This window comes from Polypterus senegalus, chromosome 10 (genome assembly GCF_016835505.1).
Source record: "Polypterus senegalus isolate Bchr_013 chromosome 10, ASM1683550v1, whole genome shotgun sequence".
NCBI lineage: Eukaryota > Metazoa > Chordata > Cladistia > Polypteriformes > Polypteridae > Polypterus > Polypterus senegalus.
Genome location: NC_053163.1, coordinates 132,269,592 through 132,285,743, shown reverse-complemented (window position 1 = coordinate 132,285,743; position 16,152 = coordinate 132,269,592). Strand labels below are relative to the sequence as shown.

Genomic DNA, 16,152 nt, shown 5'->3' with positions numbered 1-16,152 from the left:
CCTGAAAAAAACATTGCACTAAGTGAACAAGTATTGTCAAACGATAGTTACACCAGTATCAATTATTTGATGCTAGTTTATTTATCAAATAAAGTATCAATCTTAATCAGTTATATTTCCTGGCATGGGTTCTTTAAGGTAGTTTTATTTTTAAATTCTAAAAAAACTCATGAATATGGGAAGCAGGAAGAATTAAAGGCTCTGTTTTTAAAATGTTTTTTCTATAATGAAGAACAAACTTAAAACAACGAGAGTTCCAAGTTAGATCTATAACAACAAACTATCTGATCCAATATATGACCCTGAATTTATGTCAGTTGCTGAATCATGTTCACTATTTTGCTGCTCGCCAATCTAAAGTTAAACATTCAAATATACACTGAATAAACTTTTATGACCATCACTCCCATTACTTTCCTGTACACTATTAAAATTCAAACTTTTCAATAATACCTTTAATGAATATTTTCTGGCATTAATTACTTAAATTCTATTTTATTATTCTGACTTATTCTGGAAATGTAACTATACTGTACTTTTGATATATACTATTAGGTGTATTCAATGTATTATATTAACACAGTTGGGCATTTTATTTGCTTTTCATAAAATAGTTTGGTGTAGTAAACACAACATGAAGTAAGGCATGGCTGTATCAAAGTAATGTATGAACTATAGAGGAAAAAGCCAAAGTTACACCATCAGAACAACAACTGCATATCTGAAATATAATGTTATAGTGGCACAATGATAAGTGATTGTATTTTACAGATTGAGATTAAGCTAATGTTTGAATGAACTTTATAAAAGAAATCTCTTCAGGATTTATGTGCTTTTTTCAGGTACTTGATTTTCATTCAAGATTCCAAAGACTTGCATGTTATGTTAATTTATAGCTTTAATGTTTTACAGTGTGAGTTACATGTCCTGTATTGTGACTGGCCACCATGCAGTTTTGACTTCTGCCTGTGCCCAATGCTACCAGGACAAGCTTCTGCTTCCCTTGTGGCTGTAACAGAAACGAGTATTCTGAAACAGGATAGAACAGGGGTCCTCAATCCCAGTCCTGGAGAGCCGCAGTGGCTGCAGGTTTTTGTTCTGACCTGGTTGCTTAATTAGAAAGCAATTCTTGCCAATAAAGCACTAACAAGCTATGAAATTAAATTAACTCTGCTATGTCAGGTCATTCTCATATCCTAGATTTTCTTTCCCTTTCTATCATGCAAATGATTTGAAGGCTAAAATGGATGAGTAATTCTCAGTCCTTCACTTTTTTCTCTTCATTTTTCTTCCAAGTATTTAATTAAACCCAATAGTGCAGATAAATACACACAGGTGTAAATGTATATAAGCTAAATGGAGAAATGCTGCTCTCTCTTGTCATTTGCAGGTTATTGATAATAAGGAGCAATTAAAATAGCTGTTTAAGACAAAATTAAGCAATAAGGGCTCAAAATCACTAAAGTGAAGCAGAAGTGTTACTTTAGCAATAAGTGCTTTTTATTAAGCAACTGGGTGGGAACAAAAACCTGCAGCCACTGCGGCTCTCCAGGACCACCGTGATTGAGGACCCCTGGTAGAAGAATGTGTCCAGATCAGAACAGCGGCTATGGCGCTGCACTTCAGACTCCGGTTATTCTGGTTCAATACACTTAATCTGATTATGATCCAACTGTAAAAAAAAAATACATCATGTAACAAAATGTAACTTTTTACAACTTTGTAATTTATCTTGGATAAAGGTGCCTGGCAAGGGTATGGTAAAAACAAAAGCAATTTTAAAAACAACTAATCATATCTGAGCCCTTGCCTATTAAATTCAGCAGTATGGTCCTCAAAATGTTTGCCATCAGACTAGTCTTGGTCAAAGTTAATTACTAAGCTAAGCACATTTCACTGAAAATGTTAACTCTATACATACAGAACCACGTAAAACACATATCTGGTCATCCTACATACCAAATGTGATATGTAAACTTTCCAAAATAAAACTGATAAAGCACAATTTACATCTTGTATTATTAGACAAGACTACCACTTTCAATTCCACTGATGTTACAGAAGCAAAGTATATTCCCTCCGGAAAGTATGTGAAGGAAGGGGTGAAGGTGTGTTTGATGTCTAATAGTTTTTTTTCTGTGTTTTTGTTTACTTTATCCAGCATACACTTCAGTCTGCTTTAGATTTCTCAATATCAGATATTTTTCTACATAATTCTACTCACAAAACAAAGACCAAAGTCCTTCAAAGTCTGCAAAATGTCAATGCTTCTTCATTGCTTTCCTGAAGTTTGACTTTAAACCCAAAATGTGTACAATCATGTTAACTCACTAGAATTCTGCTCAGATATCACCAGACCCTTATAAGTGGGCAGGTCTTGCACAAAAAGATTCTTACCAATGAGGGTTCTCAAATCCATCTAAAGCACGGCAAACTTAAGCTCCAATGATGGTAGGGGGACATAGAAAAGAGCACTATATCTAAGGCCAGGGATGCCCATCAATGGCCCCAAATTATATCACACAAGTTTTAAACTATAGCTTTAAATTCCTGTTACGTTGGCCTATAAATACAGCTAATGATGGTAAAAAGGGAATCCTAAACCCACTGATGTCACGTGACGGCGTTAAAGCTCATCCGTTTTTAAAACAAAATGCGTGGGGACGAAAGAGTCATTGCCCCCTGGCGACCCCTTGCAGTAATTACACAGTTCTTATTCTTGTGAAACTTTTGACAAACTGGACAAGGTGCTTGCTTTCATCATAGTGCCACGGAGAAGCACAGCGTATCATAAATAACACAACACACGCCACGCCACGCCACGCCACGCCACACCCCCTCGACGCCCAAGCGCGCGAAGATCTGTCAACCTAACACTGGCGACAAACGACACTGCACCTTTAACCAATTGGGTATCATGTTCAACGAGAACCCCAATATGCCATAACTGCACACGTTACTTACCTCCTTACTGCATGTTAACAGCTGTTCAGTCCTCTCGACTTTTCTCCTAAACGAAACTACATGCAAATACTTTTACAGGCTGGAATGCATGTAGCACACACAATGCACACTGAAGCGCCTCCCTTTGGAGTGCGCAACATTCACTCGCCTTCTTCCTTTTTTAGTATTATCAAATGAACATTGTTACGTTTCTTTTTTGTTCAAAGTGCAAGCCACCTAAACGCCTCAGTGACTTTGACGGAACCTTCTCCACCGCCCCACTAACGATGCGCAGAGCACTCTGGTGAATGAAGTTTCCTCGCGGCAGTTAGGGGTTGACGGGAAATGTAGTCTTAGTGACTCGGAACCAGCCGCTAATGTCACGAAAAGAAAACGTGACAAATATTATTGCATCGTGTTGTCCTTAATTTTTCCAACTTATTTTTAGATTCAGACAAATAACAAAATTGATACTTATAATATTGTAAAATTTAAACTGCGAAACAAATGAGTTATTTAGGAAATAACATTATATTAGGAAACCTTGCTAGAGCTACAGCAGCATTTCACCCACATCAATGAACACTTTTAATCGGTGCCACACTAACACACTCACTCAGAGAGACTCAGTTTACAGTTGACAATCAACTAAAAATGCGGGTCTTTACGATGTGGGATGAATCGTTAAGTTAAAGTTAGAGAAACCCAAGCAGAGACAAAACATGCAGATTCAACACAGATCATAAACCGGCAATAATTCAAACCCAGTCTCCTTTAGCCGAACTAGAATCTATGCATAGAAAGACAACCAGTGCACCACTGGACTGAAGGCAATTTTCTAAAAAGGTCTTAGGAATTAATACTCTTTAGTCTTGAGAAGGGAAAACCCTCTGGGGCCTAATCCAGGTCTTCAAAATTCTTAAAGATGGCTATAAAATTGATCGATCAGAATGTTTTCAGTTAAATAGTGAATAGGACACCATTGGAAATTAAGGAAAGTGTATTAAGACATTTTTTATGCAAAGGACTGTGGGACAAATCTACATATTTGTATGAGATATTGGGACAAAATAGACATTAGCTAATCAAATAAAAGTGAGTGGTATTATTTGTGAAATACCTTATGTTCTTATGCTGGGGCAGGGACGTTGTAGCTCTAACTACTGTGCCATTGTACCAGCCCTTTGAAGAGCTATGTTATTCTAAAATATTAGCAGTTAGGATTCTAGCTTAATTATTACCAAGTAAAGTTAAAGTATACAGCATATCCTATTAAAATGTCATAGATAATCTCCTGCTCTTTTTTTATGTGTACACATTTGATAAAAGGAACATATATCTGAGCATCCATTGTCTTTCAAGTTACCATTGGAGTAAATGCAAACTGTTATTTTCTGAAATCTTGTAAGATGGTTAAGACACCATCAAGCTATTTTCCAAAACTCTCCTCCACCCTCCCCAGCCTTTTCATGTATTTGTTAAATTTTACCATCATCACACCTGATTTAAGCAAATGAGACACTGATTAGCCCACCCTGGGTTTTAGTAGTGCAATGTAACAAATAAATTGGTGTACTGGACAGTAACCAAAAATACTGCAGTGCCTCAAGGAGATAATTAAACCGACACAACCTTGACAGACATACATTCATTGTTTTATGCCAACAAGGTTATAATCAGCAAATGACAGCACCCTAAATCGCATTTTAAGGATTTGCCATTCAAACAAAAGGCTTTCTATATCTTTTGAACTATGTAATATCTTCTGTGCATTAGTGCCATTAATATTTTTACAAAAAGACAATAGAGAAGGTGGGTGCAGATAGTGTATACACCAGTAGGTGATCCACAAACTATTGCAAAGAGCTGATGCTTACAGAATCATTTCTCCACAAGACTTACTTTTGTCAGCTAGGGATAGCTTGCTTACCCATGAAATTCTGGCCCAATTGTGAAACATTTAGAGTTCGTTCCATTCTGAAATTTTTGCTTGTATTGTTACTATGTACACAGAGTTCTTAACAAAGTAATTAGTAAATAAAAATAAAAAAATCAAACACAGTATATTCTAGTGCTAAGGTGAAGTTCCTGTAACATTAAGGGGATGTTTACAGAACACTGCAGTATTAAGTAGAATTTTCAAAAAGATTCTAGTAGTAAATAGGAGTTTCTATTTTCACCCTTTTTGATGACAACAAAAGAATGGATAGTGCAAAGCCTGCAGCAGTCACAGTTAACAGAAATCCCTCGACATCTTAAGCTGATAAATTAATCTGAAAAGCTGAAGCTGGAGGATCTGGTAACATAAAGAACAACATCCTTCTTTAATGTCCTTATAGTCATTTCTGAGGAAACCATCAGAACAGTGAACAGGTTATCCGATCTTCAACAAATGTTGTGATCTGTCAGCAAGCAAGACAGTAGGGAATGACAGCACTGAAACAGATGTAAGTCTCATTGCAAAGTACAATAATATACTGACAAAGTGCGATGAACAGAAATAGTTTATTCTTCGACTCTTTACAAACCTTGCCAAGAATTTTCCGTCTTCATCAAAGATTGTGCTAGACCTACAAGCTTGGAACACTTGTTCAGATCCAATAACATAAAAACTGCCAAATGGAGTGACTTCTAAATATTGTTTATTTTTATTAAAGTTTTGTGTGTTTGCTATAAATTATGGAAAACTTGAATCTGTTAGTTCTTTTTTTTTTTGGACCACTCTTATAAACAGGTTTTTATAGATAATATAGTTGTACAACTTGCAAATACTGCAAAGTATAAAATTCCCATATTTCTATAAATACATAACAAAAGAAATGCTACTAAGCCAACTTCCATGTATTGTCGTAAATACTGTAAATGTATAATGGAGGTAGTTAAAATTGCTATAACTACTCACATAATGCAGTTGCATACCCTTACATTAAATATGACCTATGACACCGAAACTTTACATGAATGTTGTGTTAACTGGAAACACAACAATTAAGGAACACATATACATTGTTTGTTGAGGATGATGATTACTCTGTATCCTTAGCATTCTGCGAGTTAATAATATGTCTATTGACTCAGTGACCAGACCAGGAGGTAATATAAGCATGTGCTTGTGTGTTTGAGCTGAATCGTTTCTCTTGTGACTGATTTGATGCTTTTTTGGCACTCATCATTCATTTGGTCCTCATTGACCTGTTGATACTGTAACTTCTAGTATAGATATGTCTCATTTGCCTTTAAGAGATAATAGTGGTTATGGTGAAATGTTTGCCCCTCTTTGGAGCCTTGATAGTGCAAAGCCTAAACCCTTCTCAGAGTGATTCAGGCTGGTTCCCACTGCCCAGTATTCAGCTAAAAAATGACCACCTTCTTTTAGTGTAAGCAAAGGTCTTCTTTTTTAGTAATAATTGTTAGGTACTCTGATTCTGATATTTTGAGCACTGTAGATCTAAATTTGTATGTGTTTTGCAATTTGTTGTCAATTTCAAGGTAAATATTCATCACTATATTTATTGTAATGACTCTGTTTTATTTTTTATTAGCACTGCTAACTTGATTATTTTTGGGAACAGTGCCCAAGTTGTTTTTAGCAATGTTGCCCTCTTGGTATCATGTGAAACCCAGCACCGTATGATGTCCTCATCTGATGGGTATTTAAAATGGCAGCATGTCATTAAATTCAACAACAAAGCTTTTTGCAATGTTAGCTAGTGCAGAATCTATTTAGGGAATAAAGACTGTGTGTGTTTCTTGGTCTACAAGTTTAGTTTGCATTCTGATTTTGGTTTTTAAGTTCAGACTAAATAAGGAGAAAACAGAAATTTCAGTGATTGGCAAGAATGGATATAATGAGGATATTAGAAATAAACGTGATGCATTAGGATTAAAAGTCAAGACAGAGGTAAAGAACTTAGGGGTAATTATTGTCTCTGACCTAAATTTTAAATCACATATTCATCAAATTACTAGGACAGCATGTTTTCACTTAAGAAATATAACTCTGCAAGATGCTGAGAAATTAGTTCAAGCTTTTGTTTTCAGTCAGCTAGATTACTGTAACGCACTCCTCTCAGGACCACCAAAAAAGACATCAATCGATTGCAAGTAGTGCAGAATGCAGCTGCTAGAATCTTAACTAGGAAAAGAAAATCCGAGCACATCTCTCCAGCTCTTATGTCACTACATTGGTTACCCGTGCCATTTAGAATTGACTTTAAAATACTGCTTATGGTTTACAAAGCCTTAAATAATCTCACTCCATCGTATATTGCAGAATGCCTTTCACCTTACACTCCAAATCACAACCTTAGATCTTCAAATGAGTGTCTGCTCATAATTCCAAGAGCTAAACTTAAAAGAAGTGGTGAGGCACCCTTCTGCTGATATGCACCTAAAATCTGGAACAGTTTACCAATAGAAATTTACCAGGCTAATACAGTGGAGCACTTTAAAAAACTGCTAAAAAAACATTATTTTAACATAGCTTTCTCATAGCTTCATTTTAGTTTAACCCTTATATTCTGTACATGCATTTAATTATCACTATCATTCTTGGTGGCTGTAAATTCCATACTAACCCCTACTTTCTTTACTGTTCTCTTTCCAGTTTTCTGTGGTGGTGATCTGTGTCTCCACCACCCAATCAAAGCACCGTGCAGTCCCTACATTGATGGATTGAAGGCCAGAGGTCCACATGACTGTCATCATCAAGTTCTTCCATGTGAACCCAGAATACAAAGAGGACTGATTGAGATCATTTATGTTAGGTAGAATGTCTAGAGAGGGCTAGGCAGTCTCATGGTCTCGGAACCCCTGCAGATTTTGTTTTTTTTTTTCTCCAGCCATCTGGAGTTTTTTTTGTGTTGTTGTTTCTGTCCACCTGGCCATCAGATCTTACTTTAGTTATATGTTAATTAGTATTGCCTAACATTATTTCTGTATTTTGTCTTCTTCTCTTTCTTCATCCTGTAAAGCACTTTGAGCTACATCTTTTGTATGAAAATGTGCTATAGAAATAAATGTTGTTGTTATTGTTGTTTTAACTTTTTTTGTCTCTGACCCCTTTTTATTTTTCACAAGTTGCCTAACTTCTTTATATCTTCTTCATACTATTTCTCCTTTTGGCAAATGCACTCTGGTAGAATATGTGTAATGTGAAATCACTGATCACATCTTTTATGTTCATCATCTAAAGCTGCCTGTTTAAAATGTTTAACATCTGGATTCTACTTGTTTTCTCTGCTCAGAAACACTATCTTGTCCTTTGGAGGGTTGTGATATAATTTAATTGCTAACTCTATAGTACATAATCATTAACTTTCTTTAGCAGCATCCGCTGATCTGTACACAGAACAATTCTTGTTCTTAACATCTTCTGGTCTAATTTTATAAATTTAAGCTTTCTGTTAAATACATCAGGAAAGAAATGTGTACACTTAAACAACAACAAAAGTAACAAACAGTGTGCACGGTGTAACATTCAGGTGTGTTTGTAGACTTGGATAGCTGGTTTGAAAGTTTGAGTATTTTAAAATTCTCTAGTGACTTCATTAAAACGTTTGTAGTCACATTTTTGTTTATTACATATTTTTTTTTTTACAGTGAACCTTTATTGACCTCTTGGGCACAGCTATCAGCAGTGTGTCTGTCTGCAGAGAGAGTGTCGACCTCCTTGAGAGGTTTACTTACCTCAGCAGCAACATTCATGTCTCTGGTGAGTCTTCCTTTGAAGTCAGTAAACAGATTGGTAGATCTTGGGGCATCATGAGTTTGCTAGAAAGGGTTGCATGGTGCTCCGAGTATCTATGCAAAAGGATGAAGGTCCAAGTATTTAGAGTCCTGGTGTTTCCTATTTTGCTATATGGTTGCGAGACATGGATGCTATCCAGCGACCTGAAACAAAGACTGGACTCCTTCAGTACTGTGTCTATTTAGAGAATCCTTGGGTACTGTTGGTTTGACTTTGTGTCAAGTGAGCGGTTACTCACAGAGTTCAGAATGAGGCACATTACCTGCCTTCTGAGGGAGCATCAGTTCCGGCACTATGACATGTGTTACAATTCCACAGGGTGATCCGGCTCACATGATCCTCATTGCTGCAAGTCTGAATGGCTGGACCAGGCCAAGGGGACACCCATGTAACACCAGGCTGAAGCAGATAGATCGCCATTTCTGGGGTGTGGAACTCAACTTAGGGGTTGCCAACCGGGATCCTCAGCTCTTTTGTCATGTAGTGGGTGCTGTACTAGTGCATGTTCCCCAACCTGACCTGAGCCATATCCAAAATAACTGAAATAATAATAGAATATCATTTACATGTATGCCTGTACTAGTAGTGTGCAGAAAATACATTTTTAACATCATCTTACAATATCATTTGGCTAAAATTGCTTTCTTTGACAGCAGATTTAAACTCAGGTGATGAGAAGATTCATGTGCTGCTGTTACTTGTTGGGTGTGGAGGGTCTGTCGCTATTTGTAGTTTTTAAACAAAACTTTTCAAAGAAGTACCTGATGGAGATTTAACATCAGTGCAGAAGTCTTAAGTTAAAATTGCTGGCAGCATCTGCACATAACAGATAGTGGATGGTTGAGCCGTTTTACGGATAAATTACAGTGTCAAGAGAAATACTTAATCATTATAATATTTAGTTGAGGTTCAGTAAAAGTAATGTTGTTTTTATTTTTTTTACCTTTACAGACAGTAGCATCATGTCACATACACACTTCGACTTCAAGGAACCAAAATTAATTAATGCTGTGACAAAGTTTGTGCCAATAAGCTACACAGAGATGAGTGCAGAATGAGTTATGAGTTATGACATTACAAGTGTATTTATTAATTAATTACACTTCTTCTTTTTCTTTTGGCTGCTCCCGTTAGGGGTTGCCACAGCAGATCATCTACTTCAATATTTTTCTGTCCTCTACATCTTGTTCTGTTACACCCATCACCTGCATGTCCCCTCTCACCACATCCATAAACCTTCTCTTAGGCCTTCCTCTTTTCCTCTTCCCTGGCAGCTCTATCCTTAGCATCCTTCTCCCAATATACTCAGCATCTCTCCTCTGCACATGTCCAAACCAGCACAATCTTGCCTCTCTGACTTTGTCTCCCAACCGTCCAACTTGAGCTGACCCTCTAATGTACTCATTTCAAATCCTATCCATCCTTGTCACACCTAATGCAAATCTTAGCATCTTTAACTCTGCCAACTCCATCTCTGTCTCCTGTTTTCTGGTCAGTGCCACTGTGTCCAACCCATATAACTTAGCTGGTCTCACTATCATCCTGTAGACCTTCCTTTTCTCTCTTGCTGATACCCATCTCTCACAAATTACACCTGACACTCTTCTCCACCCATTCCACCCTGACTGCATTCTCTTTTTCACCTCTCTTCCACAATCCCCATTACTTTGTACTGTTGATCCCAAGTATTTAAACTCATCCACCTTTGTCAACTACTTGCATCCTCACCATTCTATACATGTCTTGTTCCTACTGACCTCATTCCTCTCCCCTCTAGAGCATATCTCCACCTCTCCAGGGTCTCCTCAACCTGCTCCTACTATCGCTACAGATCATTATGTCATCAGCTATCATCATAGTCCATGGGGACTCCTGTCTAATCTCGTTTGTCACCCTGTCCATCACCATTGCAAATAAGAAATTTCTCAGAGCTGATCCCTGATGTAATCCCACCTCCACCTTGAATGCATCACTACTACCGCAGACCTCATCACTGTCACATTTCCCTCATACATATCATATACAACTCTTATGTTCTTCTCTGCCATTCCCGACTTCTTCATACAATACCACAGCTCCTCTTGAAGCACCCTGTCATATGCTTTCTCCAGGTCCACAAAGATGCAATGCAACTCCTTCTGGCCTTCTCTGTACTTCTCCATCAACATCCTCAGAGCAAACATTGCATATTTGGTGCTCTTTCTTCGCATGAAACCATACTGCTGCTCACTAATCATCACCTCACTTCTTAACCTAGCTTCCACTACTCTTTCCCATAACTTCATGCTATGTCTCATCAATTTTATCCCCCTGTTGTTACTACAGTCCTGCACATCCCCCTTATTCTTAAATATCGGCACCAGTACACTTCTTCTCCACTCCTCAGGCATCCTCTCACTTTCCAAGATTCCATTAAACAATCTGGTTAAAAAGTCCCCTGCCGTTTCTCCTAAACACCTCCATGCTTCCACAAGTATGTCATCTGGACTTTCCATTTTTCATCCTCTTCATAGCTGTCTACTTCCTCCTTGCTAATCCATTGCACTTCCTGATTCACTATCTCCACATCATCCAATCTCTTCTCTCTCTCGTTTTCTTCATTCATAAGCCTCTCAAAGTACTCTTTCCATCTGCTCAACACACTCTCCTCGCTTGTAAGTACATTTCCATCTTTATCCTTTATCACCCTAACCTGCTGCACATCTTTCCCAGCTTGGTCCCTCTGTCTAGCCAATCAGTACAGGTCCTTTTCTCCCTCCTTAGTGTCCAACCTCTCATACAACTCATCATACGCTTTTTCTTTAGCCTTCGCCACCTCTCTCTTCACCTTGCTCCTTATCTCCTTGTACTCTTGTCTACTTTCTGCATTTCTCTGACTATCCCACTTCTTCTTTACCATCCTCTTCCTCTGTATACTCTCCTCTACTTCCTCATTCCACCTCCAGGTTTCCTTTTCATCCTTCCTCTGTCCACATGTCACGCCAAGCACTCTTCTTGCTGTCACCCTTACTACTTCTGCTGTAGTTTCCCAACTGTCTGGTAACTCTTCACTACTACCCAGTATTATTATTATTATTATTACTTATTAATTAATTACACTACTACAGTAATAATATTGTTTGTTTATTCATCACCGGTGAGAGAGGACATGCAGTTGATGGGTGTAACAAAGCAAGATGCAGAGGACAGGAAGATGTGGCAACCCCTAATGGGAGCAGCCAAAAGAAGGAGAAGATTCATCACCATACACGCTGCATATACCTTAGTGTTTTATGTAGGGACAAACTGACATGTGCAAAACATCTTTAATGTAGAAACTGGGAGTTGGATGTGTGCTTGCTAGGTGCATGTTCTGTGAATGGTTTATTAGTAAATGTTTGCAGTTCTGAAACCTGATTACTTGAAGTTTAACAGAGCAATCAACATGGTGTCTGAAGTAAAAAAAAAAAAAAACTAAGATTTTCTAACTAACGCAAGCTCCAGTTTAACTTCTCCGGGAAAACAACCAGTTCGCAATTCTTTCTTCTTTTGGTGTAGCAACTTGTAAACAATATGGAAAAGATGAGAAGGCTAAAAGAGCAGCCAGAGATGCTAACCTTAAATTGATATTTAGCAAAGAACTAGAAGATATTTAAGCAAGAATACGAAATCTTTATTGCTGCAATGAACAGCAGCAAGCCTGGAAAAAAAAGAATGCTCATATTCTTCAATCTTGTGGAGCCACAGGCAATTGAAAGGGAACGTTCGTTCACATATGTTGTGTTATTTATGTCAACAACAGTGGAGGCATAATTCCACCAGCTCAGTGGCATGTGGACCCAGAATGCCTGAGAAGAAAGTTTAGAGGAATGTGCAGCCCACAAAGCAACATCACAATAGAAAGGCATCTCAGTGCAGGGGTGGGCAAAGTCGTTCCCGGAGGGCCGCAGTAGCTGCAGATTTTTGTTCTAACACAAATGCTCAATAAGAAGCACTTATTGTTCAAGTGACACTTCTGCTTCATTTCAGTTGTCAAGCTCATTAAGATTTTGAACCCTTATTACTTGCAGTATTTTCATCCTTAACAACTGTATATTTGGTTTTTAATAGAAGTAAAATGCAATTGACAAAAGAAAAGAAAAAAGCATTTCTCCATTTAGCTTGTTTCCATTTACATCTATGTGTATTAATTGTGCAGTATTTGGTTTAATTAAACATTTGGAAGGAAAGTGAAGAGACAAAAGTTAAGGACTGAGAATTATTAATCTGTTTTAAGACTTCAAATCATTTGTATGATATTCTTAGAAAGGAAAAACAAATCTAGGATATTGGAATGAACTGACATGGTAGAGTTAAAGTGCTAACAAACCATGAAATTAAATAATTGGCAAGGATTGTTTTCTAATAAAGTAACTGGGTTGGAACAAAAACCTGTAGCCACCGCGGCCCACCAGGGCTGACTTTGCTCACCCCTGCCTAAGAGGGTGACGTGCGTTGAAAAACAAAGCGAAAACATGTACATTTGCAACTTTACAAGATGAGCTAATAAGAGACAGATTAATTTTGTGGCCCAGTCAGTGACATCATAAGGAAAACGTTACAAGTAACTAATTAACAAAGACATTGATATCCACCAGCTCAGTAAGTTAACTGAGCAGTACGTGAAGCCCATTGCAACAACTCGTATCAAAGTCCTGCTTACATTAAGAAAAGGACACAAAAGTGCTAACCAGAAGCAGCACAAGGGCCAGACTGCAAAACACAGGACATTGCAAGTTGCAGAAACTGTGGTAGATATCACCCAGCAAAAACAGATCAGTGCAGAGCATACAGACTGTGGTATTACTATTGTAAACATTATACCCATTTTAAATCTCACTATAGACCTGCCCTACAAGGCAGGCATTACAAATCTGTCAATTAGACAACTCATGAATATATGAGTGACAGGGAAGAAGTCTTTCAAATGTATGGGTTATCACTAGATGCTTGTGAAAATGACACAATAAAAGAAGTTAAAATTAAAAAACAAGAAATTCATTGTTGTGTGACAATTAATGGTAGGCACTTGATCATAAAGTGGACACTGGAGCGAAATATAATATAATTTGAAGCAATACCTATATAGTGCTTTTCTCAATAGTCAAAGCACTTTGCAAACTCCACGCAGGGAGTACCTGGGACATGAACCCTTGATCTCCTACAGAACTGTGATGCAAAAGGAAAATCACTGAAAAGCAAACTACAAAACTGGTGGCCTGTGAAAGAGCTGTAAAAAAACACTACAGGCACAGTGTTACTTGAGTGCAGGACGAACAGACACCAGTCACATATGTTGCAGTTTCATATAGTGGATAAAAAGGTCCAGCCATTACTGGGACTACCAGATTGATTGAAAAGGGGACTCAATATCTCTAAATGACGAAGTGCATCAGGTTGATGTCACTTAGAACACTGAATTGTCATGTAAAATATTTACTGAATATGCTGATTTGTTCAGTGATGAAATAGGCTCATTACTGGTGATATATTTAATGAAACTAAATCCAAATATAACTCTTGTTGTCCACCCCGTTCCTATTGCAATGAAGGATAAATAAAGTGAAGACAGAACTAAACAACATGATAAATCTGGAACTAATAACATTCATTTCAGAACCAACTAATTGGGTTTCATCAATGGTATCTGCTCATAAAAGAGATACTGACAAAGTTCACATCGATCCAAGGGACTTGAACAAACCTGTCATGCAGCCTAACCATCTGACACAAGCGTTCAAAGAAGTGGCTTCACAAATGCCAAATGTCACTGTGTTTTCAGTCCTAGATGCCAAAAACTTACCCTGGCAGATATCGTTTTTTTTTTTTAACTGACTTTAAGAATGCACTGGGATTAATGATATAACAGAGTTTTTTTAAAGGGCCATGAAAAAATTGTTGCTGGCTATCCAGTTGCTGAAATTGCCACACCCACCACACGCCTAACCACCTGGATTGGGACCTGAGTGCAGTAGGTGACACCTCAGTACCACACTGGAACAGTGTGAGGTTTTTTTTTATGGTGGCTAGAGTGCCATTCCTGCCACCAACCCCCAAATTTTCCCTGGAGTTGGAGGACCTGCTTGCAGGGCTGGATGCAGATTAACTTCATATCCAGGACGGAGCAATTTCAGGAATTTTAAAAACTGTCACAGTTTAAAGTTAAACAATAACCTTAAACATGAACTTTTAACAAAATACTACTTTGGCAAGTACAACCCGAATTTGAATACCTTCCTAAAAGGCAAGTTGAAAAGAAGGCAATAAGAAAACGAGGCTAACGTATTAATGATCAAATTGGTATTACATATGAGATGCAGACGAGTCAAAGTAAAAAGGAACGATCGATACGACTGTTGACTTTGACTGCACTGCTAAACACTGAATTAATTGAAAAAATAAACACCCTTTAAATAGGTGTACATTAAAACCTGTGTTAAAACTCCACAAATGCTAAATGTAATGCTTCTTCATTATCAACGATTGGAAATTATACTGTACACAGGACTGCCCAATGCTTCGATCGCGACCGACCGGTAGATCGCAAAGGTAGTGCAGGTAGATCGCGTTGCATTCATTTTTTTTTTTAAACGTTAGTTTATCATATATCCTCCCTATGCCATTTGCCACTTGATTGACATACAGGCCAGTCTGAGATCTCTCATCTCACACACTGGTCGTCCCGCACGCCCGATCAAACGCGCGAGCTACTGCAAAACTCCGGATGTGATCTAGTTAGCCTTCCAATTTATATCGACTAAAGAAGGGATTTAAAAACGTGTTTAGGGAGGGTATGGGCTGGAGGTGGAACTGGAATAGGATTTTTTTTTCTCACAATGTCTCAATCGAAGTGCGTTTGTCTGACATCCGAGGTTCGGTCCCCGATGAGGGGTGCAGTGGAATGTGTACGCCTGATGAGTCCAAAATAGGGCGTGTACTCGTGTCGCGTACTCTTTGCAATTATTTGACAGTTAACTATGTAACATTCTATGATCTGCTTCTCGTAACTGAGAGGGCACCCGGGGCGCATGTCTGCAGACCAAACATAATCAGATTGTGATTCAGACTCCGAACGATATATATATATATATATATATATATATATATATATATATATATATATATATATATATATATATATATATATATATATATATATATAAACTGCTCAAAAAATTAAAGGAACACTTTGAAAACACATCAGATCTCAATGGGAAAAAGAAATCCTCCTGGATATCTATACTGATATAGACTGGGTAATGTGTTAGGAACGAAAGGATGCCACATCGTTTGATGGAAATGAAAATGATCAACCTACAGAGCCCTGAATTCAAAGACGCCCCAAAATCAAAGTGAAAAAATTATGTGGCAGGCTAGTCCATTTTGCCAAAATTTAATTGCAGCAACTCAAAATTGTACGCAGTAGTTTGTATGGCCCCTGT

At 37.8% G+C, this 16,152-nt stretch overlaps 1 protein-coding gene across 1 annotated transcript in view; it reads right to left on the bottom strand.

Moving 5' to 3' along the window:
• The window catches only part of slc25a42 (solute carrier family 25 member 42), a 39,936-nt gene extending 36,712 nt beyond the window's left edge, over positions 1-3,224 (bottom strand). Inside the window, exon 1 of the mRNA XM_039766685.1 lies at positions 2,965-3,224. The gene's annotated coding sequence lies outside the window, so the exon portion shown is untranslated. The remainder of the gene's footprint in view (positions 1-2,964) is intronic.
• Between the last annotated feature and the right edge of the window lie 12,928 nt (positions 3,225-16,152).